Genomic DNA, 27472 nt, shown 5'->3' with positions numbered 1-27472 from the left:
CTGACAGCTTCTGGGGGTAGTTCTGTGGCCAGAAGTATCTGGGTATTCATTGCCCTTCATGTTTATGTAAGAGGTTCCCACTGCTGTTCCCACAATTGCCTGCAGATCTAACTCAGGGCTGGGTGAGAGGCACAAGCAAGAGTCACAGAGGCAACTGCTCAGAGACCCCCAGAGCATGACAGGGTCCTGCTTTCCTCTGCCACGGGCTCTCAAAGCACCCAGTGCTGCACAAGAGACAGTAAAAGTCATTCTTAGCTGAGGCTGCTGAAAAAACCCCAGATTCTGGTCTGGTCCTACAGCTCCAGCTGCAACTCTCTGCAGCTTTCGTGGCCACCACCATCACACGTGTGGCTCTGCCAGAAGGGACACAGTTGCCATGAAAGTCTTCATCAGGCACATCCAAAGATCACGTTCCCAGCTCCCACCAACCCCTTTCAAAATCCCTTCTGCTTTGGAAAGCTTCTCTGCAGGCCAGGAGGACGGGCTGAAGTAATCAGGATTTATCTCAATCTGCCAGTTGTTTTGCTCCTCTCATTGAGATGTTTTAGTGGGCAGTGGAGTGACGAGACTGTTAACTTCCTTCAGCTGGGATTTCAACTGCAGCTCTGCAAATGCCATCTTACAAAGCAGAGCATCTCAAAGCCACACACTGCCAAGGTTATCAGATTTGGGCAGCACTTGCCAAGTAACACAAGCAGGGCTTGGAGATGAGATTGTGCTAAGTGGCAAAACAAGTTTCAATTCCTCAGTGGGAAGGAGAAGTCTTTTCTATGAGAGATAATTTCTTCATTTGCATATCAACTAATGATCTTTTGACATTCACTTTAAAGCTGCTTCAGAAAACACTTTCTGCTGTAAAAATTTGAGCTGGTCACACTCCAAGCTGCACAAAGAGGAGGCTGTGTCTGCAGTGCCAGCACTAATCAGCAGGGAACCAAACTCAGCTTTTCCATATGTGCTCCTGCGCTGGTCGTTCCAATTTACAAACCAGAAGTTATTTCGTGAACTCCTTTAAATTATGTGCAAGTGTCAGAACTACTTTAAATTATATATGTGTCATCAAACTTTAAACTGCTCATGGGTAATTGACTGCAATTGGGAGAGACTCAAAATACAAAATTTTGGCCAAAGTAATTGCTTCCAAGTCTTTGCAAGCATGTCAGAAGCGAAGAAATTTACCAAATATGGGGCAAATTTGCACTCTGGGTTAGTTCCAGCCTCACCCATAGTATTGGTTAGGGCTACAGCAGTTGGAACCTCTTACATAAACACGAAGGGCAATGAGTACCCAAATGCTCCTGGCCACAGAACTACCCCCAGAAGCTGTCACAGATCAAGCACCAGGCAGGTCTGCAGCCCCCTTTCTGCGATGCCCAAAACCACTCGAGGTCAAGAGTTTGGAAACTACTTGTTTGTATCAGAAAATATTTTTCCTCCTTGAAATCAGGGTGAGATGAGCTGATGGTCTCCTGCAGGAGCTGCTGGTGAGGTTTTGTGCTCATTCCCAGTGCAGGGTACCTGGGGTTGCTGGATCTCTCTTCCTGGGGCTCCTCAGCACTGTTCCTTGTTTAACATCACCTCCTTTGCCCCCTCCATTCTGTTTTTTGCCACTAGACCAGCCCTTGAAGCAACTGTTCCCAATTTGTGGGGAGGAAAATTGGAATTAAGCCAAGGCTTTAATGTAGGATGATAATCATTATCAAAATGCTGTAGCTAATAAACAACGGGCTGGATCTGTGACTACTGAGCAGTTTGCCAACTTGGATTTCTGAATTTGCATTGATTGCTCTTTGCATGCACCCAGAGACTCCTTCAGCCTCACAGCTGCTGACACAACAGATCCCCATCTCCAACCCTCCTGAGGCTGTAGAATCTTGAGGAAGCAGGGCTTGCAGGGATTTTACAGGTAAGAACCTGGCACCTGCTGAGGAGGGGCAGTGGAAGGAATCCTTGCAGCCACACCAGAGCCCAGCTTGCTGCTTGAGGACGAGGAGTCCTGATCTGCGTTTATTTGAAGGAAAAGGGACAAAGACATCGCTCAGTGCAGCTGGAGCAAAAGGAGAGCATTAATTTATGTCTGTGGTAAATCCAGTCTGTCCATACACTCTCTTAAATTCCTCACCAGGCTTCGGGGTAGAATTCTTTAACTCAAGCCCACGGGATTCAGAGAGCTCAGACCTCAGGCCTGTTCCTCAGGAAAGAGGTCTGGGACTCCCCTCTCTGCTCCTTTGGGACACTCCCTCAGAGGCTGTTTGCAGTGGCTGTTCCCTGAGATCCTGAGCACCAAATCACCTTTAAAGGTGCTGCCAGACTTTATTTCATAGAGTCTGAGTGCTCTGCTGCTGCCAGAACAACCCCTAAACAGCACACAAACATTTCTACAGCTGCAAGGAATGTCAAAAGATCCTTTTACTAAACAGCATCCCACCCAAGGGTTTTGAAGGATTCATTAAGCAGATCTAACCATCCTCTTCCTCCAACTATTTTAATTCCTGCAGCGGAAGATGCTGCGCAGGGCTACACAGCCAAACTGGTCCGTGCTAATCACGGCTTTACTGCGTGCTCAATTCACAGTCTCAGCTCCCACTGATCCATGGTTTGTCTGTGCCAAGCAGCTGGTGGGAATCCATAAGGTGCATAAAACCATTGATTGTGGCCATTTGTGTAACAATAGGAGTCATCCCTGTGTTCAGGCCCCGCTCAGGCTGAGATGGGGCCAGTGGCTGCCCTAAGAGAATTCCTAATTTGAGAGGAGGAGAAAGGAAGGCAGGGTGTGGGCAAGGGCAGCACTGCCACTTGCAATGACAAAGGACTTTGTGGCAGGGCAAGAGGTGAAGCTCTCCCACTCTCCCCTGTCACAACTGACCAAGATCCCACCCCTGCAAGTGTTCAAGGCCAGGCTGGATGGGGTTTGGAGCAGCCTGGTCTAGTGGAAGGTTGGAACAAGATGTTCTTTGAGGTCCCTTCCAACCCAAACCATTCTGTGCTTTTAAGAAGACACTTCCCCAGCCTAGAGATGCTCCACTATTGAATATGACACATTCACAGATGCCAGTGAAAAGCCAAGTGCAGCGTGGAATTATTACCTTCCAATATGCCACGTTGGAAGGTTTTTTTCAGAGTTTGTTAAAAAGCGTGCACACGGCCTCCTGCTGTGACTGAGCTGCCTTAATTCCCCCCCAAAGCTCCCTTAGCCAGCCTTTGTGCAAAGCACGGAGAGTGGGGCAGGATAACCCTAGAGCAGGTCCCACTGATCCCTCCGGCTGCTCCTCTCAAACTGCACCCGGACCCCGAACAAACCCACGCGGGGCGCCAGGAATTCGTGCTCTTGCTTTTGTTTGTCACGAGTCTTCTGTGCTGGCTCTGTGGGACTCCAGAGAGCTCTCTGACCTGTGCCTGAGGCCACACAGAGCTCAGGTGGGGACAGCCCCTGGGAAATCACTTTTTGTAATTCAGTCTCATAAACAACTTCGTGAAGGAAAAATATCCGATGAAAAACAAATGAAACAAACAATGATGAAACAACTGACACGACTCAAACCTCCAAACCAGCATGAGCTCTCAGAGGGGAGGAATGCAGAGATTAAAAGCTTTCCCCTGAAGACAGTACTTAGAACAGGGGTGGTTTCCTTCCAAACTGGGACACTAGTCCCATTTTTCAGACTACTACTTTGGATCTATTCCACCTGATAGACCAATTCTTCCACTCATCACATCCCTCAGGGGACCTTCTGTCTGCACTTTCCCTGTTTGCTTCTCTGGGAACAACATCAGCTACAAACCCAGATTTACGACTTGGCAAAGAGAGGAGAGCTGAGCAAAGCAGAGAAGGAACAATTCAGTCAAACAAGATACGGCTGGGATCAGTAGCTGAAGTGCCAAGGGAAACACTGGAGGAGGGGACAGAGGTCTGAACTTGCTCTGCCCTGGGATGTGCTGATGTGCAACACTTTGGGAGCGCTGGAGAAATAAAGACACAGCCAGTGAACTGCCCTGGCCCAGCCCCGTGGTCCCAGAGGAAATGTGACAGCTCAGGGCATGAGACCCCCATCCAGTCTGCAGCACAAAGCAGGGTTTCAGGCCTGGAAAGTTTCATTGCTTTTGGGTTTTTCCCAAAGCCATTCTGGCTGGACATCCCGTGGTGGGCTTTCCTGCATCAGTCTCCTCTTTCCTTGCTATCCCTAGAATCAGTGTTGGGAAAACCAGTGTCCTGGAAAACCCTGCCCTGAAGAAACACACCAAAGTCTCTGCAGCCATCGCTCTTTCCTAAAAGGAGGGGGAAAAAAAAAAAAAAAAAGGTATAAATGAATATATATACTTCAGGGAGCAATGTTCTCCCATGAGCTCTGAGTCAGGAAATTGCATTTATATTTTCTTCCTACTGACATCTTTTTCCCTCACCTCCCTGTAAACACCAACAGCATTCCCTAGCAGCTCTATTCCTTTGACATTTCTCTGTAACATCACCAAGGAAAGAAGCACTTAATTCTCCTTAATGTTTCACAGCCAGGCCCACACTGCCACACACAGCTCAGGCCCACAGAACTGCACAGATGCTGATGATGTTTTGCCACCAAGGCACCACTTCAGGCAGACAGAGCTGCCCACTTTCAAAATCCAATTTGCCAAGGAGCCTACAGAGCATCTGCATTTTCCTTTAATTAGGTGGATGACATGAGACGATATCTAACATCCTAAAATTCCACATATTCTTTTTCATTTCCTCCAATATTTTTCCTCTTGAATTTCTGTCTAAAGGCACGTGGGTATCTCAGGCTGAAGCTCCCGTTCTGGATGAGTTAAAACCCCACTTTTTGGCTGATACACCTCAGTTCTGGTTTCTTGCCTGTGCACTGAGCAGGTCTGCACTCACCCTGAGATCCAAGCTCCAGCACTGAGCTTTGGATCACAGCCACTGGGACACACCTCAAGCAATTCAGTGCTGATCAGGGGTGAGTCAAACCTTAGGGTGATGTATCATCTGAAAGTGCTTATCTCTCCTTTCTTTGACCAAGCAGGAGTTTCGGATGCTGAAACTACATGGAGTAAATCCAGGCTGCCATGGGCATTTGGACCCCAGGTAAAATGGATCCAGCACCTTCTGCTTGGTGATTTTGGCTGCCACACTTCACAAAGTCAAGGCAAAAAAGCCTCAGCTTTTCAACATTTTCACACAGGAATGGCAGAGAAGGCCACAGGCACATTTCATCTTGAGCAGCACCATTCAAACCTCATCTCTGGCTCATGCAAAATGGCTGGAAACTCTTCCTGACCCCAGTTGACTCCTCTTGATTAACAGCCTCTGTCACTTTTATTTTGGTTACTCTGAACACAGTTGCTATTCTATGCCCTGATGTGACATCACCAAGATCCAGGGAATCAAACCAGCCTGGGAAGTGGTATAAAAAAAACAAAACAAAACTGTATAAGACTGGCCAGATGAAAATTAGAAGAGGCTAAAAAACAGTTTGGTGGCACTTTGAAGAGTGAGAATGAACAGTGCCATAACTCATGACATAACCAAAACTCCAGACAGGACAGAATTAACTCCCTGCAAGCTCAAATTAAACCTCTTCTCTAACAAACCCTGATGTGATACAGACTGGAGGAGCCAGGGAAGCAGCAGCCTGTGCCCACCAGCCCCTCAGCACTGCACAGCCCCAAGCTGGCAGCCACAGCCTCTTCTGACTCAAAATAGCTCCCAGAGGGAGCATTCCCAGAAAACAAGGAGATAGAGGTCAGAGATAAAATGTGACAGTGGGCCAGATCCCAGGTATCTTCTCAGCTCAGTGATTACAGTGCAAACCCCACAGCATATTTATCACATCTGAAATTAATAATGGGCTTTCCCCAGGGCATGGAAGCCTTGTCCCTTTCCTGTACCACACACGCGTTCAAAAACAGGACAGAGCCAGAGCTCTCCATCTCAGCCTGGGGTTTGGTAGACTCTGTGTGAACGTGGAGTTGCAGGGCTAATCGATGGAAATTGTTCAGCCACTGCCCAAAGGTGCAGAGGGAAATGGTGCTGGAGGAGCCTGGGCAGACGCAGAGCTTCCCCAGCGTGGGACACACGGGCACAGCAGGTTTCGGTGACACGTGCCACTCCAGGCTGAGATGGACACAGCGGCGTGGGCAGCAGAGCAAGGCAGGAAATGAAAACAGAGTGGGATGCATTAACCCAGAACATTCCAGGTGGAGAGGGCAGCTCCAGCCAAGCCAAACCATGTGTGCATTCCTGCACAACAACTTGGGCACAGGGCGTTGAGACCAAAGACAACCAATAAAGGATAATTATTGTGGAGACTGGCTAAAATAGAACCACCTGTGCCCAAGCTCTGATTAGGAACAGCTTTCCAAACCAATCTCCAGTGGGGTGCCAGTGGTTTGGGCTCGGACTCAGCCTCTTCTGGCCAAGGTCTGAAGAATCAGAGACAACTCACAGCCAGCTCCCAAAGCCCTTCTGACATGTTACCAGTGCAGGAAGGGAGCAGGCTGAATGTAGCAATGTGGTTTGGGGATTTCACTCAGATTCTTTCCACTTGTTTAATTACAAGAGGACCTGATGGAGAGGGAATTTCATTTTCACTGCAGCAGTTCCAGTGAGGAAGCCAAGTGAAGATCCCTTACAGGGACAGAGGCTGACAAGGAGCATTTCTTGGGCATTTTGCTTCAGTATTCTACTTATCTATTGCTTTCTACATTTTCTGCTTTTTCCTTCTTGCCTCACACTCTTCCTTTGTCTTTGAGTGTCTCATCAGGTGCCTCTTTGGCTCCAGTCTGTGGCTCAGATTTAACGAGGCCGTTCCAGCCCTGCAGTAGCTCCCTGCAGCACTGCTCTCAGTCAGTGCCACACAGACAGGAGAGCCCTGACCACAGAGATGCTGCAGTGAATCCTTCTCAGCGTCAAAGCCGAGAGCTTGTGCCCATTCTCACCAGCCCTGGAGACGCCTTTCATCTTTGTTCACCTCTGACCCTCAAAACCACGTCACAGAGGGGAGGCCTGAGACCAGCGCAACTTCTCGATGTTCTTGGGGCTGCATTTGCCCTGCACAGCCCACATGCTGGAGCACAGCCTGTCCACAGCAGCTGCTCCACACCCACAGACCCTCTCCTCCTTCCATTTCCTGCTCAGGATTCCCCCCCTTCCTTGCCACAACACCATCAGCACTTCCACCCCTCCCAAGGCAAGCAGGCAGGGCTTTGGCAGGAGCTCTGTGCCTTCCTCGTGCCTCTCCCTCATGCACAGCCTCAGCCTTTCCCTCAGCTCGTTTGCTTTGGAGCCCAGGCTTATTTTTGCAAATCCCTGCCCCTAGGAACGTTTTTCTAGCAGGCCATTGAAGAGCCTGGCATTTTCCCTGCCCAGGTGTCCTGCTGTTTGTTGGTTCACCCCCCAAAGACCCCCCTCCTCAAACATTCTGTTCAGTTTACTTTGTAAATGTTATGGTCAGCACCTTGACCTGGCCCATCACAGCACTTTGTCACTCCTTCCTGCACAAGTGGCACAAGCCAGCTCTGCAGGAGAGTGTTTAACCACGTAACTGGAGCCACGTCCTCAGCAGGGGCAGCCTGGCAGAGAAAAGAGTGTTTTCCTTGGGAGCAAACACCTGGCAGGGAAATCAGTTCCATCTTACAGCTCTGTCCTGCCTCCCTTGCAGTCAGAAGCGTCTGCCATTTGCTTTGTGCAAAATTATCAGAACACGACCCTGTGCACTTCCCATTCCTGACCTTTACATTTACATCCAAAACACTCACCGAGTGTGAGATTTTTGCAGTATCTGATGTTGACAGCTCATCCCCTGTGTCGATAGCAGGCTGCACTGTCTGAAGAGCATAACCACTTTCACGGCCCATTCCTTGGTAAGCACTGCAAATAAAGCACAGAGCAGATTCTTCAGTCTATTCCTGTCTGCTGCTTTTTGCCCACAGATGCCCAGCGCTTCAGGAGCCAGCAAAACATAGCAGGCAGCAGGCTTTTATGGCTGGGGCCAACAAAACCAAATCAGGGACAAAGTGGCTTGGAGATTTTCGGGGCCTGAGAAGCCCGGTGTTCTGAGGCTGCACAAAGAGGGTCATTATTAAATGCTACATTAAAAAGACAAGCAAAGCACTGCAATCTGCCGCCACAGGAACACAGCTGGAGTCCCCTTCTGTTCCTCACCTTCGTGAGGCTTTCCCTGGTGACTCCCCAGTAATTCCACCGATCATACTGCTCAGATCCCATGCAATTCCCAAAATCTAGGTGGCTCTTGAACACTGTAACACTACATCAGCACTTAAAGGTCTATTCTGACCCTCTTTTTTGTGTTTTGTGTCTTCCCTAAAACCCCCTGAGATGGCCCATGCGACCACCTCCTCTTGATTTGCTGGACCTCACCTGCTTTGGAGCAAATCCTGCACTCATGAGCCAGCTGCTTACACATCCCCTCCAGAGCTTTCCATTATTAATGCCTTTGCTTTCTTTTTGGTCTGCAAGTTTCTCTATCCCTCATTATTTTGGGGTTTTTTCCATTTGACTTCCCTGGAGGCTGATATATTTCTCCCACTCCTCCTTGAAGATCCTGTTGCAACTCACAGGGCCAGTGATTGAAAAAGTCAAAACACACCCTTCTCCTTAGAGCACTAGGGATGATTCCCAGTATTTATGAGCACTTTTTCCTCCGAGGAGGTGCACAAATACAGAAAAACTAAACACACTGAGCTCTGCAAGGGAGGAAATCCATCACAGCCCAAAAAATGTACTAGTCTATTTCTCCACAGAACAGTTATCCATGTTCCTAATTGGACTTAATGTTTATAATCACTCAGTTCGTGTTGAAGAGCCCTGTTCACTCACCAGAAAATAATTGTGCCGAGTCACCTTCATATTTCTCATTTAACATATTGCAAGAGATAACCAAAGGAATTAGGGAAAAGACAATTACAAAGGACGATAAGTAAGCTGGAGACAGGCAAGAGAGCTGGTGGCAGGCAGGGACTGCAGAGGAAGATCCAGAACTGCCAGATGTCCTCCTGCCCTGGGAGGGTTGGGAAAGGTCTGGGAGCAGGGCTGAAGTGTCACCTGTCACCTCCCAGGGCCAAGGAGGACAGGAGGGTTGTGCTTGCTCAAACTGGGACACGCACACACTTCTGCCTGGGGACACCTTACAGCATTCATGCAGACGTGAGGCGATGCCAGCCTGGTCAAACTGCCCCAGTTTTCTGCACACAGGTTTCTATGCCAGCTCCACTTAGGACACGTCGCTGAGTTTTGATGTAACCAGTTATGAACGGGCTCAAGTCCACAGCAGAAGGGGAGCAAAATGGCAAAGGGAGTTATCAAACCTGTCACTGACCAGCAACCTCAAGCTCTCAACTGAAATGCCAAAGGACTTTTCTGGAAATAGGCACCCAGCCCCAAGCTCAAAGATCCCTTGTTCTTCCATGGTTTCTGTGTGGGTGGCTCATGGCTGTAAAGCACAGGTGGCTGTGCAGAAGGCAAGGCTCTGCTGGGGATGATATCTAGCTCAGGACAGGGCTTCTGTCTTATTGTTAATGATGCCTAACTTAAAGTTATCTTAAAAAAAAAAAAAAAGGAAAAAACCTACTAGCAAAACCCCAAACACAAAACAGCACATAAAACCTTGATGTTCTAACATATACATTGAATATATTGACATTATAACATCCCTGTGTGCTGCAGGCTCTAAGCACCACATGAAACACTTCCCTGCAGGCAGATCTTCAGCAACACCAACTTACTGCTCAAGTCCAAGGTCTCTTTTTATGTGATTTTTTTTTTTCCCCCTGAGCTCTACATTAACAGCAACAGCTAGGCAAGATGTACAAAGCCATAGTATAAACTAGAGGGCTTACATGTAAAGTTCAAACTGTACTCCTCCTCTGGAGCTGTGCCATCTGTCCTTTCCCAATCCCATTCCACTCATCTCAAGAGCCCATAAAAATAGAGTAGAACACAGCCACAAAACAGGCACGTCTAAGGACACACAGCCATTTCTGAGGGCACAAAAAGCACCCAAACCCATAGCTGAGAGCACAAAAAGCACCCAAACCCATAGCTGAGAGAACAAAAAGCCCCAAACCCATAGCTGAGAGCACAAAAACCCCAAACCCCACAGCTTCTGGTGATTTCCTGAGAGCACAAAAAGCCCCAAACCCCACAGCCAGCAAGAGGAGGATGAGACAGGGATGAAAAAAGCTGAAGGTGGCTGAGTGACCTTGGTGGGAGCAGACAAGCCCCTGCCCACAGTGGAATCCAACCTGAAGATTTTACAGCTGGGATCCTCAGGCAGGGCTGGGCCCTGCTCAGACACTTGCCAGCTGCTTGCTCAGCTTTAAATGCCTTGGAGCATCTTGTGCTGGTAATTTCATACAGAGAGATGATACAGGAGCTTGGGAATCAGGTTAGGAGTTTACCCTGCTGAGCTGAGCAGGGAGAAGGACAAAACACAGCGCTGAGATAATCTGAGCAAAGCCCATTCAAATGTAGAATCCACAACTCCCTCTAGGGATTCATTACAGAGGGAAAGGAAATTTGCTTCTGTTTGTTTGGAACGCAGATTTATTAATGGCTGTGAAAAAGTTAGCTCTTGCCAGCATTTCCCCAGATAATTTCTTGCAGACCAAGTCTGGTTTAAAGGGCAAAGAGCAGCTCACAGTTCAAAGTGAGAAAAGGATGAGCCAAGATTCAGGTTGGCCTTGATTTTATTTTGAAAAGGACCTTGGGCTACTGCAGGACATTGCCATCACTATTAAAGGGAGTTGCATCATCTGCAATGTGTTTTCTAACCAAAATATGCTCAAACTGTGACTCCTGGAGTGCACTCTAGTTCTGGATGTGAATTTCCAAAGATCCTGATTGGTTCTAAATTCCTCCAGGAGGGGAGCATTTAAGCCAATCCTCACTTTCCTACATACTGAGATTAGATTTGATCCATTTGGTGTTCATGTCCCCCAGACCCCTGGAACAGCTGTGTCCTTTCTCCGCAATTGTTTTTATGGATTGTCGTTACAGTTGCTTATTCCTGGGACAAGAAAAACAGGATCCTCAGCCTCTGATTCTGGCATTTCCCCCATATTTTGTGTGCTCTCCTCCTCTCACTGAAGGGCCACCTGCAGCTTGGTGCCTCAGCCACCCCTTGCATTTTGCATTAGGAGTTACCCAAAGCTTTTGAAACTTCCCTTTTCCAATAAACCTGACTGCCTCTAGGACATCTAAACTGTTAATCAAAATAAGTATCCTGCTTTTCCTTTTTTTTTTTTTTTCCTTGTAGTATTAAAGATTTTCATGTAAATCCTCTCCACAAGCACAACAGAAGAAGTCCCAGATGTTGTACTCCATGTACAACATTAATTGTGATGCCAGCCTGTGAGTTCTGGTGCTCACAGAAAGGAATGGACAAATAATAACACCCAGCACTTAACCCATAATTACTTTCCTCAAAGGAGACCCAGGGGAATATTTACTCAAGGTTTTTTGACTGTTTGGAAAACATAAGTGAGCTATTTAATAAGAAATGCTTTCTTTCCACTGTCTCATCAGTATCAAATGTCTCACTGTCATTAGATCAGCTTAAATAATGGGATCTTAAATTCTCATTAGGGTCTCTAAATGTGACTTTCACACAATCTAATTATAAAATAAATGCTAGGCAAAAAGACATGAAAGTGCATTTCATCAGAAAGTGCAATTCCTTCCAAAACCACGTCAGAAATTTTTCAGAAGACAGGAAATTATGTCCTTAAGCCCTAAAAAAAAAAAAAAAAAAAAAAAAAAAAAAAAAAAAAAAAACACCAACCCATTGTTTTTCTTTTGGAACCAGAAGCTCTTTGCTGTTGTTACTTCTGTATTGTTATAGCCCAGGTAGCTCAATTGCACCCTGTTTAAAATTCCAAAGAGCTTGTCTGGGCATCTGGGGCAGTGTAAACACCTGCCAGTGACAACCCTCAATTGTTCCAATGGGCAGGAACATTTCCGTGGTCCAAGGGAGAGCCAGCAAAGAGGGATGGACCTCACAGCCCTGAAACATCTGATTCTCCAGATGGGGATGGGTCTCTGTTCACAACAGGCCAGGAAACTTCTGCCAAAGGGCAATATTTCCTCTTTCCAGATGTGCATCTAATCTGTTTCTCTCTGCGCCCACAGCTGCCTCCATTACTGCTGTTACAGGACACTGTACCAATAAATTAGTATTTTGGAGCTTGCATTAATTATTCCACTTACTAATATGTGCAGAGTTAATGCTTCACTGGTTTTGACTGGTTACCAATAAATAATTTGGTTCCTGATCAGAGGAGTTTCCAGCAGCACAATTACCTGCAAGAAGCCAATAAAGGCCATCGCTACAGCACAATAACGCATTTATAAATTAAAATTTGCTTTGCCCTTGAGTCAGAGCAATTAGCATCGCACAACCCTCTCAGAGAGCATTGATGTGAGATTTCTCAGAAGCTGTTTACTGTTGCTGCAGTCGATGGCTTGCTCTGGGGACTCCATCGTGCACCACAAACAAGAGTTCAGATAAACTCCAGCATAGCCAGGCTGAGTTAGAAAAGCCTCGGGTTCACCTGGTTGCCAGCTCTGACAGAAGCATTAATTAACACCCTCAAAGACCAGGAGCAAGGACAGGGCAGGTGGCACAGCACCCACCTGCACAGCCCAGGCCCCTCTGCCCACACCCACCTCACTCAAACTGGCACGAGTGCCACTGTCACCTCCAGCTCTGAGTGTGCCCACACCTCACCATTGGCACAAGAAGTGACAAGGTACACCCAGGCACCCTAAACCATGGGTTTATAGGGAGATCTGACAACATCCTCCTCCTCTGCTCGTCAAGAGCTGACAATAAAGGTGCCCTCATTGACTCCCATCCAATCTGCTTCCCTTCATTTCTTCCACAGCCCGTATATTTTTAATTATTTTTTTAATGTCACAAGCACAGGACCTTGTTCTGGGAAATTACTGTGCTGCTATGCTATTTCCCTGGCAAACTGAGGATGAACAGGTATTCTCCTAACCCAAACAGGATTTAATTGCACCAACAAAAAATGCCAAACAACAGAAAAAGCTCCAGGTATTGATAAGTTGCACCCTGCCTGAGGCCATGGAGACAGACATGGGGATGGAGATAAAGCCTGAGATGAACAAAGAAGGAAAAAGGTGTGATGAAATCAATAGCTTCAAGACTAGAAATACAATTCCTCCTTATTTTTTCTTTGCTGATAAACTTCATCACGTTGTTTTAACACATTGTTTGGTAAGACCACCACCCTAAAAACCCAGGAAAAACAGATTCCTTGTTTCAGGTTTGATGTGAATAAAGCCCCCAAAGTCAAAATTTTCCCATTGTAACACGATCCAGAACACACCTCCAAAATCCACCATGATTCCCCAGGCTCAGCATGACAAAAACAATTAATATAATGGCTCCACTGATGCTCACAACCTTCATTCAGTTATTTTACAGTGAAAAAAGTGAAAACTGACGACCTTTAGAAGTAAAATGAACATGTGGACAGGGATTTTTCCTAAAAGACCACATTGTGGGGACACACAGGCTCTGAGGATTTGCTGGAATCTGAACTACTCCAAGGTGAAAATTGTACAGCCCTGAAAATGACTGAACTTTGGGAGATGGACAAAGAAGGAAAGAGGGAGAAGAAAACACAACTTCTGAGACTGCAGTGGAGGGTCATTGGAGCATTGAAGCTTTAATTACTGGTCTTTTCCTGGCAGAGAGGAAAAAAAAAAGAAAATAGCTGTAGCCCAGCAGTGGCACAGTCATTTGCAAGCTTGCACTTCTGATTACCATACAATAGGCAGGGATAATTACAAAGCTCCCACATTTATTATAACCTTGGGACACACTCACCTCGCTGTGCTCCTTTAAAGCACACTGCTCAAAGCGCTCCTCTTTGGCAGCACTACCAGCAGGACTTAAAAGCTAATTTTACTTTCAAGTTCAGCCTTCTTCTTCATGATTAGATGTCGCAGTAAGAGGCAAGAGCTGTCTCCCAAAATTCTAGAAAAGCCAGCCCCGTTGGAGAATTCCTAACTGGTGATGACAAAGCAGAGCTTTGAGTGTGGGGGGTTTCTCTTGACTGGACGATGCCCACAGTACACATGGACACGCTCAGCAGGCACCATGTGGAAGGAAAAATGCTCTCAGAATAATTTCCAGGCTTTTACTGGACAAGCGGTGCCTGATTGAAGTCGATGCAGCATAGGACTCAGCAACCTTTAAAGCCTCAGCGTCAAATAGCCACCAAGAAATGTATTTATAATGACACCCAGCATCTGCAATCCATGTCCAAAAGGGTCCTTATCTCCCTTTGAACTAGAAATGACAAAAATGAGAGCTGTGGGAGCACAGTAATTGGTCTAAAGTTTGCTCTGTTTGATTCTCCTTCATCTGACACCCAAATTATTGTAAAAACCCATCAAGATGTCCCCAAAGGGTATCAGATCAAGTGATACTCACAGTTCAAATAGAAATCACCTGTGCAAGAGCCCTAAGGCTGAAGGAATAAGGCTAAACTGAAAAAGGAGATATGCATTAAATAAAAAAATTCTCCCCTCAGCTTGCATCAGCTTTATTCTAAGACCAAGACACAGCATAGATGTGAAAAGATTTTTTTAAATCACCTCATGGTCTCTGCAGGTTAATGAAATATTTCCACCAAATACAGAACCTCTAACAAGTTTTTAATTTTTTTTTTGTTTGTGTTCATCCTTTCTAAGCAATAAGCGCCACTCAAGCTTTATGAATAATTAATGCAACTATTCCACTTGATCCTTTGGAGCAAAACACTTCCTCAAACTTCCCTGTCCGAAATTTTGCCCATCTGATATGGTTTCTAACACCAGAAAGCAGAAAAAAAACCCCAGAAACGTTGTGGCTGTGTTGCTTTGACTTTTGAAATAAGGCCATTAGCTTAGTTTTCAAAATGTCCATGTTTTTGCCTTCACAACAGCCTTTATGAGGAGGGTTCTTTTGCGTCTCCATGGCAGAAGTTCTTTTTCAACCTCTTCTAGTCAAAAGCAAAAGAAGCCAACTTTCATCTGCTTTGTTATGCTTTGGATTGCTGATAAATGTGGGCCGCAACATCCAGAGATGATTTCACAGTCCGTGTTACAAAAACGGAGCACTCAAAGAAAACCTATCAAATATGCTCAGGAAAAAAAAAAAATTAAAAACTGGAAACCAACTCTGAGCAAGTTTTCCCACTGAGAAATGGGGAACCATTTCCAGCCTCCTGAAATAAAACTGAAATGCTCCCTTAAGAAAGGATTATTTGATTATTTCAAGCAGGAGACTTGTGAGAACTTCCCTGCAACAGAGACAAAAGGAACCCCAAGGAGCTGGAACTCCATTTTTAGGGTGAAATTACCACCCCAGGATCCTTGAATTATTTTAGTTCTGATGGAGTCAGAGGGGAAGGCAGAAGAAAGGTACATTTAAAGAGAGCTTCTAAGGTCACTTGAGGTTGGTTGTCAGTGGAGTGATGTTTGTTCACTAAACATCCAAGAAAACTTCCAAAGCTAATAAAGGCAGGCCTGTGTGAGAACATCCACAGAACGAGGCTGTTTGTGCTCCCAAAACCAGCTCCATTTCAGCTGGGCTTTTCAGGCCAGCTCAAGGAATCTCAGAGCTTAAATCCCCACGGGGGCCAACCTTTATTAGCTTGTGCTCTTAGAAAGGGTCCGTGCTTCTTCCGACAGCAGGGATCCGTTCTAGGCTCGTGCCTTTCCAAGGTGTAGAAATACTTCCTCCTGCTTGCTGCTGAGGACTCCAGGACGGTGCAGATGGATGTAGACGAGAGATCTCTGAAGTTAGGTTTTAGAAGAAGAGATTTATTTCATGGGACGTGAGGCCTTGCTCAGAGCCGCAAGGAGCAGCTGTAGCACGGCCTTGGAAGGTGGGGGCAGTGAGAGATAAAGAAATTCCAAGAGCAAGATGCAAGAGGCAAGAGAGCAGAGCAAAGGAGAAGAGAACAAAGAGACAAGAGAGAGGCCCACTCTGCAGCCCCCGATAAGAGGTCTCGAGGTGGGCTGTAACAGGCTCGTGCCAATGGGGTTACAGATACCTGATACTTCAGGGGGGTTACAGGTGTGGGATGAATTATACATTGGGGGTTGTTTTCGCAGGCATCTAGTAGCTAGGACATCTCAAACATCAAAACTTACTCTCAATTCTATGTCAGTTACAGGTTTCACATTCTCAGAATCTAAGCAATCATATTTATAGGGCTTTCTGGCTTCATCCTTCCCAACACCAAGGAAAACTCCATCTTTGTGTCCCCACTCGGAAAGATTCTTGAAATGCTGAGCAGAGAGATCAGTTCTGCTTTTTTCAGGATAAAACCCAACCCCCAAACCAGGCTCTGCTTGGTGCATGGCAGGAGGACCTGGTGATGTTCAGTGCTCTCAGAGCTGAAATTCCTCTCCTAATAAAATCCAAGTTCAGCAACAGGTGTGTAAATATATATTCGGGTACCAGGGGCTTTTTCCCCGCACCACTTTTCACCCACGCAAGAATCCCCACATAAGCTGTGTAATTGCTGCCCAAAACGGCAACACACGCTCTGCAATTATCATTAGAGTTAATTAAAGCCTCTGAGCAGTAGGCAGCTTGAATTGCTGTTTACTCTCACGTCTCTGAAAGTGCTGCAGGTAATTGAAAGAGAAGCATCAACCCAATATTGCTGATTTTCTTATTGGCAAGGCTTTGATAATTTGATTTTGGTCATCACATGGTTCTAAAAATAAAAAAACAATTTTTTTCTGAAGGCCTGCGTCTCCCCTGCAGCGCACTCTAATAAGGTATTTATTTCCACATTTCTGGGGCCTCTGCTGTACTGAATCTTGGAAGTTCTAAGATAATCAGGCCAAAAAGGAGGTTATAGAGAAAAAAAAAACCCTTCTGTGTACAGGAGGGAGAAGTCTTTTCTGTATTTCTGAGCATTAGGCCAGGTGCGTGCACCCCAGGATGTCAGTCAGAATGGGAGGGAGGCACCGGGTTTGAAAAGTCACTTTGGATAATCACTGGAGGCAATCGATTTCTACAATCACTGAATATCCTCAGGGCCCTTTTGAGTGCAGAAGAAAAAGAAATGCTCAACCACTCTATCCATCAGGGCAAAATATTTATAAAGTGGGCACTTAGAGAAGCAGGATATGTCTACAAGTAGAATCTCCATCCCACAACAAGGACTGGTGGCTCTGGTTTCTGATCTAGCCCTGAGCAGCCCCACATCTCCATTCTGCTCTCCAGGCCACATCCTCAGGACTCTGCTCCATGAAAATTGGGGGTCTGGAGCACAGGGTGACCCAGGCTGGAGGAGGCAGACCCAAGTAATTTAGTAAATAATTTAGTCTCTGCTCAGCTGCCTGTGAATTAACCCTTCCTGTAAGCTGTACTGATTACTCTACACTGGTGCCACGCTGCCCAGATTAGACATTTTGTGCCTCCCTTTCCCCAGGAAATGCTCTTCTCTTTCTTGTCTCCTGGTAAAGCGGCAGAAAGCTTCTGATTACGCCAATATTTTACCACCAGAGCTGGAAACCTGAGCAGGTTCTACAAAAAACACCCAAGGTCACTTGCTGGCAGAGAACCTCTGTTGGCTGCTGTACATTTTGAAACACTTTGAAGGCTGCTGATGCCAACGTGCTGCTGAGCATGGAGCTATTTTTGGGCTGAAAGAGGCCCTGCCAAAGGAGAACAAACTCCTCCATCTCCATTAAAACTCATCTCTTCCAGACATCCTTCCTGCCCTAACCTCTTCAAAAATTCAAGCAGAGAAGTACACACAGAATTCACCCAGCTTTTTCAGCTTGAGATAGAAGAACTCTGCCTTAAACCTGCCTCAGCCATTAAGAAAAATGTTCTCTGTGTCTCTATTAATTTCCTCCTCAGCCACAAAGCCGATTTTCCAGCAAGAAGCTACAGGGAGTGACATGAAAACAAACAGGTTTATGAAAAGCACAGATGAAACATTACCTGGACAAAAGAAAGCACTCCTCCAGGAAGATCAAACCCCAAATGCTGCTGAAAACAAAATGGATTTTAATGAATGGCAGCTCTTAGGTCAGCAATAGCCAGAGAGATTAGTGGAAACCTGATTAGATCAAAGTCTCTGAATGTGGCTCAGAGACCACCACATCTGGGCATGGTCACTGAAACCTGGAGGCTGAATTCTGCATTAAGAGGAATCTTATTTTCTTGTGTGCCTTTAATCAGAGGAAGAAGGAAAGCTGTTTGAAGGGTGCTTTGACAGGTGTGAGGAAGATAAGCTGGAAGCAGATGAGAAAGACAACAATGTTTGATAAAGAGAAGACTGGGGATTATCACCACAAATATGCATAAGCTCCATTCTGTATATCAAAGCATGTCATTATTAATAACACTACTTATCCCTCTTAAAGCATTTTAAGCTTTCAAGTGCTATACAAATCCTAATCACTAAGCAAAGGTGCCAAAGAATCCTTCCCATACCCTGCTGATTGCACAGACTGAAAGCACAATAAGTACAACGTGTGCAATTGCAAACACAGGCCCAAACAATCACCGCAGTCCATAATATTACAAAAGAGATTGCGCTCCAGAGGGAAAGATATTAACGTGCATCCATTAAGGAGCTGCTCCTACCTGCTGCTGGGGGTTAGGAACAGGAGACTTGCTGCTGGGTGGGAGCTGGAGCACAGAGGGGAAATGGAAACCTTCCATCTACAACATCATCTGTAGGAGGTGAGGACAAAAACCTCAGCAGAGGAGGAAACCTGGGGAAAATGTGCAGCTGTGATGGACAGCAAAAAGTAAAGCCGGGACAAAGATTCAGAAGTCAAGTCATTAAATCAGCCAAGAAGGAAGGTGCTGGATCTTGGCAGTTTCACTTGATCAGAGGCGGGAAGGAAATCAAAGAAGCGCCTGGCAATGGGAAGAGCTGATCCGTTCATTCCTTGGCAATGGGAGTGAGGAAGAAATTATATTAATAGTAGGTAATGATGGGAAGCTGTTGCCAATTTTGGTGGATACTGGTTAGAAAGCTCACATGAATGAATCCTTTCTAGTCCTTGAGTCCTCAGGCTGCCCAGCAGCTCGTTCTGCAGGAGTGCTCCAACAGAATGCACAAAAAGCTGGTCTGTCATCACAGACATCCTTCTCACAGCAGCACAGAGCTACCAGAATTCTGCCCAAATGTTAATCACTGCAGCTGCTGACCCTCCCAGGGAGGGCTGCAGGATCCCTCCAGCCTGTTCAGGGGCACAATGTGGATTTTGGCACGAGTGCTCTGCACCCGGCTGGGCTCTGTCCTAAGCACCTATCTGCAACCAGCGCTAGTAAAAATGCTTTTTATCTTAAACCATCTCTCCTGCTAAGTGGGTATCATAAACCTGAGCTTTCTGGCCTCAGCTTTTAGTCAAACATGAACAGAAACCTCAGTTATTGACAAATAGGTCTATATTTATGCTGTGGGAAGAACAGAGAGAGCCCCTGCTCTGATCCGAAAGCAGAAGCTGCGCGAGTGGCTGGAAAGGTGCAGAACAAACTCAAGTGCACTTTTCAGGCAGATCCCCTTCACATCCCTCCAGAAAAGGGCTGTGTTGTCTCCAAGGCAACAGGGAGGCAGACCTCAGGCCTGGATTAAATGAAATTATCTCATTAACCTGTTCCCTTGTCTCATGTTTCTTCAGTTAATACAGAAGATGCTGCAGGTACCACAAAAGGACTCTTCCATGCAGAATGAGGAAACACAACAAGCAGTGGAGAGATCCCAACCTTTTTTCCCCCCTGAAGCTCTGGCAAAGCATCTTGGCCTTCAGGGAGGAAAGATTAATGCTTTCTGCATTAAAAATGATGAGGCACAATTTATGATAAGGCAACCAGATTTTTTTATACCTCATTGGTGATTCCCAGTGCTTTTTACTTGTAAGTACTCACATGGTTGATTTAATTAGTTTGAGTTGTAAAACCATCCTGAGGGTAAGGGTCTTCAATGTGTCCCATCTCAGACACACCCAAATGAGTAAAACGTAATGACATTTGTATCTGTGGCTCCTTCTGAAAGTTTTGACCCTTTTTCCCCCCGTTTTGCTGAACAGACTAAAGATCTTAGCAAGAGGGAGAAGAAAAGAATGTGGTGGATGACAAAGAAACAGCTCTTTAGAGATGCTGAAGTCTCACCCCTTGTTTTCTACCTGCTATGAGGGATTCAGCCCCATCCCATGAATGCACACAACTAAAACACCAACATCTCCAAAACACCACATTTGAGTTTGGCTTGTCAAAAAAAAAAAAAAATATCAGGTTTCCTTTACCAGACCTCCAACTGACAAGTTCCTCGTTCACGTTGCTGTTTTGATGTCTGACATTTGCTATGGGGTCCAGGTCCAACAGCACCAGCGTCACTGGGAACAGCTGTGTGCTCACCCACAGGGTCTGATTCTACTTCAGCCCCTTTTCCCACACCACCCTGGAAATGGCCAGTGCACCGCAGGACCAGCTCCTGCTGTGAAGGAAAGTCAAAGCAAAGTATTCCTTATTTTTCTGTTTGAACTCCTTTGCTCCTAGTTGCTCTTTCGGGTAATTCGCTGCTTGTAACTTTCATTCTTAAATCTGATAATATTTCCCAAATCCCTTCTCATCAGAGAGTTTCCATCTACACGCTGTGGAGCGTCTTCCCTGGGATTGCCGAAATCCTTTCCCCTTCCAAAAAAGCTCAACACATCTTAGCAACAGACAGCAGTACCACTGAATTCCTCCAGTGCCCTTGGATGTGTTTTGGATGTTTAAAATTCAAGGGAACAGCTGCCAAGTGAGATGATAATTGTGCTGTCAGAGTACCGAAGGAGAATTAGTGAAATTACCCTTCAAAGAATGTATGCTACATAATCTTGTAAGCAAAATAAAAAATAAAAAAAAAATTGGGTTTCCTTATCACACAGAAAGGGAGAGGCCTGAAATAAGAAAAACTCCTCTGAAATCAATGCTGTCTGAAAGATGAAGTGAACCACTGGCATTGCTGGAAGCTGTGATAAAAGAGACACAGGAGAGGCCAGCTGAGGCCAGCAGGGACCACGGCAGCACAGGAGCATCACTGCCAGACTCCAGAGCATTGGAGAGAGACTCCAGGCAGCAGCTGCACTGTTGTGACCCCCTGGAGAGCTTGTGGCGCTGAAAGTCCCTACATATCACATTAATGCCCCTTTCTTCAGTGCAACATTGCACAGACATCTAAAGAACCCCCACATCTGCTAAGCTGAGAGCTGGGAGCTGTTAGGATCTCATCCCCTTCTCTTCTGACCCAAGTGACACAGTACAAAGTAATCCTGGCCACTAAGAAGTGACGCCAAGCTCAGGTGAGACCAAAGCACAAAAGGAATTCAGACCCCTCTGCTGCCATTGAAACTTCCAGGACTGATCTCTCCAGCAAAATTTCAAAGGAGGCTTCCACTTTCCAGAAAATCCCAAAGAGCTGTAGCAGACACAAGCAGGGGATTCCTCAATTCCCACAAACTGGGTGTGGCACTGAGCCAGGGTGGTTGAAATGAGACGAGGATCACAGCCACCCTCTAAAAGACAAACGGCTTGAGTGGGCAAGAAAGACAGTCCAGCTTCAAATAAAAGATTTACCATCTCCAGCTGGGAAAAATCAACAGCAATTTTCACATCTTGGAGAGAATCTTAATCAGGCAGAAATGAGGTAAATATGAAAATTGGGGCATGACTTGAGAAATAGCTGCATTTGCCCTGTGGGTTTTCCGACAGCATTTGTACAGAGCCGAGTGCTCCCTTTGCCCCTTTAGGACCAAAGACTCCCAGACTCCGAGGCAGTTTTCAAACTGAAATATTCCTCATTATTTCTCATAATGCAGAGGCAGAAATCAAGCCCTCCCTTGCAGTTATTAAAGAATCATTAATTGTGATTGCTGCTGCATTTGTGTTGCTCCCACTCCCATTGAAGCCACTGATCTGAAAAGAGGTTTTGTCTCTTCTCTGTGTTGGGACAAGATCCAGCCAGAGGCCTCGCATGCTCAGATATTTCCACAGTTTCCCAAGATTCACAGGGACTCTGGAATGGATATAAAAAGATCTCATGCATGCTAGGCTTAGACACTTGAAAGCGGAAAGAAACATAACTTTCCATGGATAAGCACAGACTGGCCTTTGGGACAAGGGCACACATTGAAAACTGGAAAGCAGAGCCAGGATGAGAAGGAGCAGAACTAGACAGAACTGTTAATTCTGGTTAAAGCCATCTACAAACAAAACAAAACCTAAATCAGTGCTGGAGTGAGAGGCAGCAGCTGCCTTCATTTTAGGGGGAAAAATAAGGAATCCTTCCTCTGAAAGATTTTGGCAGGTGACAGCCAATGTCAGAGCACACTTTGAAAAGCAGAGTCAGAACAAGGGTCCGCACGTCACTGTCCCTTGCTTAGTCAAAATTTCCATCACATTCGGGGATTTTTGTCCAGAATTAGATACCAGGCTTTAGCTTGGTGTAAGAGCCTTCATTTCTCACTAGGAATATAAAGTCACCCCCATTTTTTAGCAAAACTACCTTCTGCAAGGAAGCTGGGCTTGAATCTGCTCCATTTTTCTCTCCCCACAAAAATGCTGCACTTGGTTGAAGAAAATGTGGTTTCTCCTTGTGTTTTTTGGAAGAAGTCAGTGCTTCCTGCTGGAAAAAGGGTGAGGAGGGAGAAAAAGATGAAAGAAATGATCACTTTCCAACCAGCAGTTCCTGGTTAGGTCAGAGTCTACATTCAAGGAGAACTGGAAAAAAAAAAGGCCAGACACCAAAGAATCATCCCCAAAGCCAGCTCTACCAAAAACCTCTCCAGCTGCTTCCCTGCTTTATTCTCCAATTCCCCTTTGGAGAGGGAACTTGTTTCACCTCAGCCCCTGCACACAGCATGGTGCTCCACCATGAATAACTGAGTTTTTTTACCAGCTCAGCTGTCTGTTGCCAGTATCTTCTGCTGCCTTATGATTTTTATTTTTTTTTTTCCCCAACGGGGCTCTCCATTCAGTAGAAATCTATTTGAAAGAGTTTCACAGTAATACTTTGCACACTCAGGTTTTGAAGAATGGAAATCATTTCATCTTTGCAAGACTGATCTCTTACCAAAAAGCTACGGGCAGACAAAAGAGAGAAAACAGACAGGCAGATGAATAAAATACAAAGGACAAGGGAAATGTGCCTGCTGGTGTACCCTACCCTGAAGTAAAAAAAAAATCCTTTAGAACTCAGCCAGGTTAATTATCCATCAATGTCTTTCCACTGATTTTTACAGGCTTCCTGTAGAAGACAGCTCTTATAAAAACCTCTGGAAAAAAAACCCAAAACCACAGTTTTAATCTGTCTCTTCTCTTGCCACTTCCATGGAAGAAGAGAAAGAACAGGGAGGTGAGGCACAGACCACAAGAATGCTGTGGTAAAGCAGCTGCTGAAAGCCATTCCAGGAAGCCAAATAACCAAATGAACTGACATATTCAGGCAAAGGGGGACCCAGAAGATTTGCTGAAGTGTCTACACAGATTGAACCCTTCTAAACCCCCAAAGGTCTTTTTCCACCCTTGGAGGGGCCTCACACCCTCTCCATCACACCCAGATGCTGGTGGAAAGGCTGCACAGCAGCATGAGGCATCCTCCAGACCCTCAGCAGAGGAGGCAAAATAAACCCAAATCAGTTTCCAAAGGTGCTTGGAGCAGCAGGTGCTGATGGTCCCACACCAGCAAGGGGAAAGCAGTGTCTGGGTCTGGATTCTGGAGTTACGCAGCTCCTGAGACTCGTGCTGCTAAAAGGAACCTGTTGCTCTAATTTAGCTGCCTCTCTCTGCAGAAAACCCAAGACTCTCTCTGGGTTTCCTTAACATCATCACCCTGCTCCAATTTTCCTCTTCCTTAGCGAGGCTCACTGCTCTCAGCAAGTGGCATTACAGCTCGAGCTTGCTCTCACCTACACGACTTCCTGGCCAGGGAAAATCAGTCTTAGAGGGATTCATTACTCCTGTCCCTTATCAGTGCAAAGCAGGAGCAAGGGAAGCATCCATAATCCCAGAGGGACCTTCCACTGGGCAAACTTCTGCTCTCACAGCGTGATTGACAGCCCTTCTCTCTTAGATTTGGTTACCGAAACCGCTCAAATACATTTGGGGTGTTTCAGCCACACAAGAGCAGAAAATGCATGTGTGTGTGTCCATGTGCACAACTGTGGGTGGGCATAGATGATATATACATTTCTTCCGGAAATCTGCAGGCTGAGCATTAGATCTGCACAGAAAATTGAGATTTTCATTTGTTATAACCAGCCAATAATGCCAAGAAACATATTTATGACTGAAGAACGTGTGGAAGATGACCAGCCCTGCAAGAGTTGTTGGAGAGATTCCTTTCACCAGGAAAAGCCCCCTTAAAGCCATCACAGACCTCCCACCCCAAAACTTGCTGAGAACAGATGAAATACCAGAGGGAGATAAAGCTGGCTCTCACAGGGACCTTTTCCCAGTGCCTGATGAGCCACAGAAACACCTCAGACAGCCCTGTACTTTTAACAAGATGCTGCCAGAGGGCTCTTCCCAACCTCAAAGCCACACACATTTTCCTCCCAACATCTTTTTTAAAATTATTCCTATTTGTAATTGTCTTTTGCCATCTCATCAAGTAGAAAATACTGACAGCAAGAAGTCCCCTACTATGCAGGAGAAGCTGATGATATTAAAATCTACAAGTCACAGTCTTAAACCTTCACAAGCCCTCACCGGCAGATGGATCTTGGTTTCCCATCAATAAATGCAAACTAGTGCCATGCCAAATCCATCTTTTTCCCTCACTTTCTCTCCTCCCCTATGCAAATTTGGAGAGGAAACCACAGGCTGCAGCTGGCACCAGTCCTTAGCACGGAAAAGAGACACTTATGGAAAGTAAACAAACCACTATCAACATCTTTCTCAATATGTCCTGGGGATCCTCACAGTCAGACATCCTCAAAAACACACCCAGGGCTGTTCCAGAGGAGCTGGAGTCACAGTTTGATTGAACACAGCCCCACAACAGGAATAATCTTTCATCATCCCCTCATGCCCGATTGCTTTTCCGTGTGATTTGCATTTCCTGTGTTTTGCCCCATTAACATTTTATCATGGAGCACAGCGAGCTGTGTTTGAGCAGCCGAAGCCAGGCCAGAAAAACCCCGTGTGCACTCCAGCCAGAGGAGATGGATTACACTCCAGCACAAGGAACTGCATAACCACGATATGATTGCATTCAAATACCCATCACTTTATTTGAAATGGGCTTTGATTGGCCACCAGAGCTTCTCCAGCTCTGCCTGGGAGCACAGAGAGCTGCACATCACAGGCAGGAGCAGAGGAACCAGCTGGCACCTGGAGCAGCTGCTCCTGTAAAGCTGCAGGACAAAGGGGGGAAGAAGAAACTCCCACCACCTTTATTGTTATTCCCTGGGAGCCATCCAGTCACCCTGTTCTCTAATGAGCAGAAAGTTCAACCCCAGTAAAGCACAACCTAAGGCTTCAAACAGCTGCTGCTTGTTCTCCCAGCAGGGAGCCCCCAGGGATCCTGCATTAAAGTCATGTTTGAAGATAAAGGGGGAGAAATTCTGCACCAAATACAAAAGGTTGAAGAAAGAGAGACTAAAGACCTAACCTGACAGAAAAAAAAAAATTAAAAAAAAAAAAAAAAAATATATATATATATATGGCGGAGAAAAGGAAGAGGTTTGAAAAGGAAAGTGAAGTGTTTAGATGGCAGAGGAGCTTAAGAAAATAGATATTACTTTTGGGAATATGAGGTTTAGCCTAATAGATAACGCACCTTCCCCACAGCTCCATTAAAACCAGAACTGAGCCTTAGAGGAATAAAGGAAATCAAAATATTTGACAGGAAACCAAGAAAGCAACAAACTACAAGAAAAACCTTATTTGTTTTTCAGTCCCTGCTGGCTTTCCTTCCAGAGCAAACTCCTCGTCCCATTTGTGTCAAGCAGAAAATTTCAATACACAGCACAAGGCCCTCTGGGCACTCAGCTTTGGGGACCCAGGTAATCTCCAAGATAAAGTCCACAGCCACCTGATAAATCTGTAAATTGCTGCCATCAGGGAAATAAGGACATTTGGTTCTGGGAGCAAACAGGATCAATTTTGCAGTGGTGAACCCCAGCTGGAAGAAAGTGGTAAAGGGTTGTTTTTTCCTAATTAAATCTGCAGAAGAGAGTCATTCTACAGAACATTGCCACAGGAATGGAGAGTAAAAACAAAAAGTGTCCTTCGCACCCTGGTGTTAATTTAATGGTGAAAGCTTTGGGAAAATATTACAATATATATGGAAAAAAGAGAACTCTGAAAAAAGCTCCACTGCAGATTAAGCCCCAATGCACAAGAAGAAATACACTGACAATGCCAGAAACCCCAATATGAACCAGGGTAGTAAAAGCTCTGCCAGGACCAATGAGCTATTCCGTTCTTGGAAAACCCCAAACTCAAAGCAGCTTGCAGAGCACATGAACTCCAACCAACATAACAACCACAAGAAGTCACCCCCAGGGTTCCTTCCCAGGGTGCTCAGATGGCTTCCATCCCATTCCGACAGCTGGTGGCACGAGGACATTTCTGTGCCACCAGAAACACGTGTATACTTATTAAACAAATTCATGACAGACTGGGGGACTTAATCAACATCGTATTATGAACCTCATAGGAAATATCACCCAAATCCCATGGATTTACCACTCTCTCTGCAGAACATGGAGAAAACAGCAGCTTCAAATCATATATTGAATACTAACACTCTTGAGCCGATATGGACCACAGGCAATGACCCAATTTACAGCCCCTAGCCTCATGGTGCCCTTCACTGCTCATTTTGTTGCCCAAGGAGTGAAACCACAGACTCAGGAGGAGGAACAGTACCTGGGAGACGCTTCCAGAGGACCTGAAGAGCCAGTGAAGGGAGAAGCAGAGCCCTGGGATAAATACCAGCTGTAAATCAATTGAACTGAGCTGCCCCTCTTCATCCTCCCCACTTAAACCAGCTGGGCGAGGGATTCAGAGCCAGCCCACCTGGGGGGCGCAGGGAGCTGGTGCTGCTTGCTGACAGAAGCAGCAACTCTGGTTTTACTCCAGATCCTCTCGCCAACGAGAGGCGTGTGTCCATCCTGGGAGTCTCGACGCCCAGCTGTTCAGGTTATTTACTGCACAAAGTTGCTCCCAAGATTTGGGCTCCGTTTCCCTGCTCATTATTGCCGGGCTCCCAGAAACACCAGGCTGCTGGCAGCACTCTGCTTTGCTGTTAGGAGAAAGAACCACATCGTTTATTTTGGAAGAACAAAGCATTGTCACAGAGACTTTTTATTTTTATTTTGCCCACGCTAGATGCTCAGAAAGCTGTCAGAAGAAAGCTTCCGTCTCTGACTTAATCTGCGCCGGGAAATGATGAGGCGATGAAGTCGCTGCTA

The 27472-nt window shown here is 45.9% G+C and overlaps 1 long non-coding RNA gene across 1 annotated transcript; it reads right to left on the bottom strand.

The window, feature by feature from the left end:
- On the bottom strand, nt 1-27008 carry LOC120761092 (uncharacterized). Its single transcript, XR_005703553.1, has 3 exons — nt 26928-27008; nt 7753-7864; nt 1-4266 (listed from the first exon to the last, which is right to left on the bottom strand). It is a non-coding gene; the product is annotated as an uncharacterized LOC120761092 (long non-coding RNA).
- Nucleotides 27009-27472: the final 464 nt, after the last annotated feature.

Source organism: Hirundo rustica, chromosome 18, assembly GCF_015227805.2.
Source record: "Hirundo rustica isolate bHirRus1 chromosome 18, bHirRus1.pri.v3, whole genome shotgun sequence".
NCBI lineage: Eukaryota > Metazoa > Chordata > Aves > Passeriformes > Hirundinidae > Hirundo > Hirundo rustica.
The sequence above is the reverse complement of the archived record's forward strand: the minus strand, read 5'-3'. Positions and strand labels throughout refer to the sequence as shown.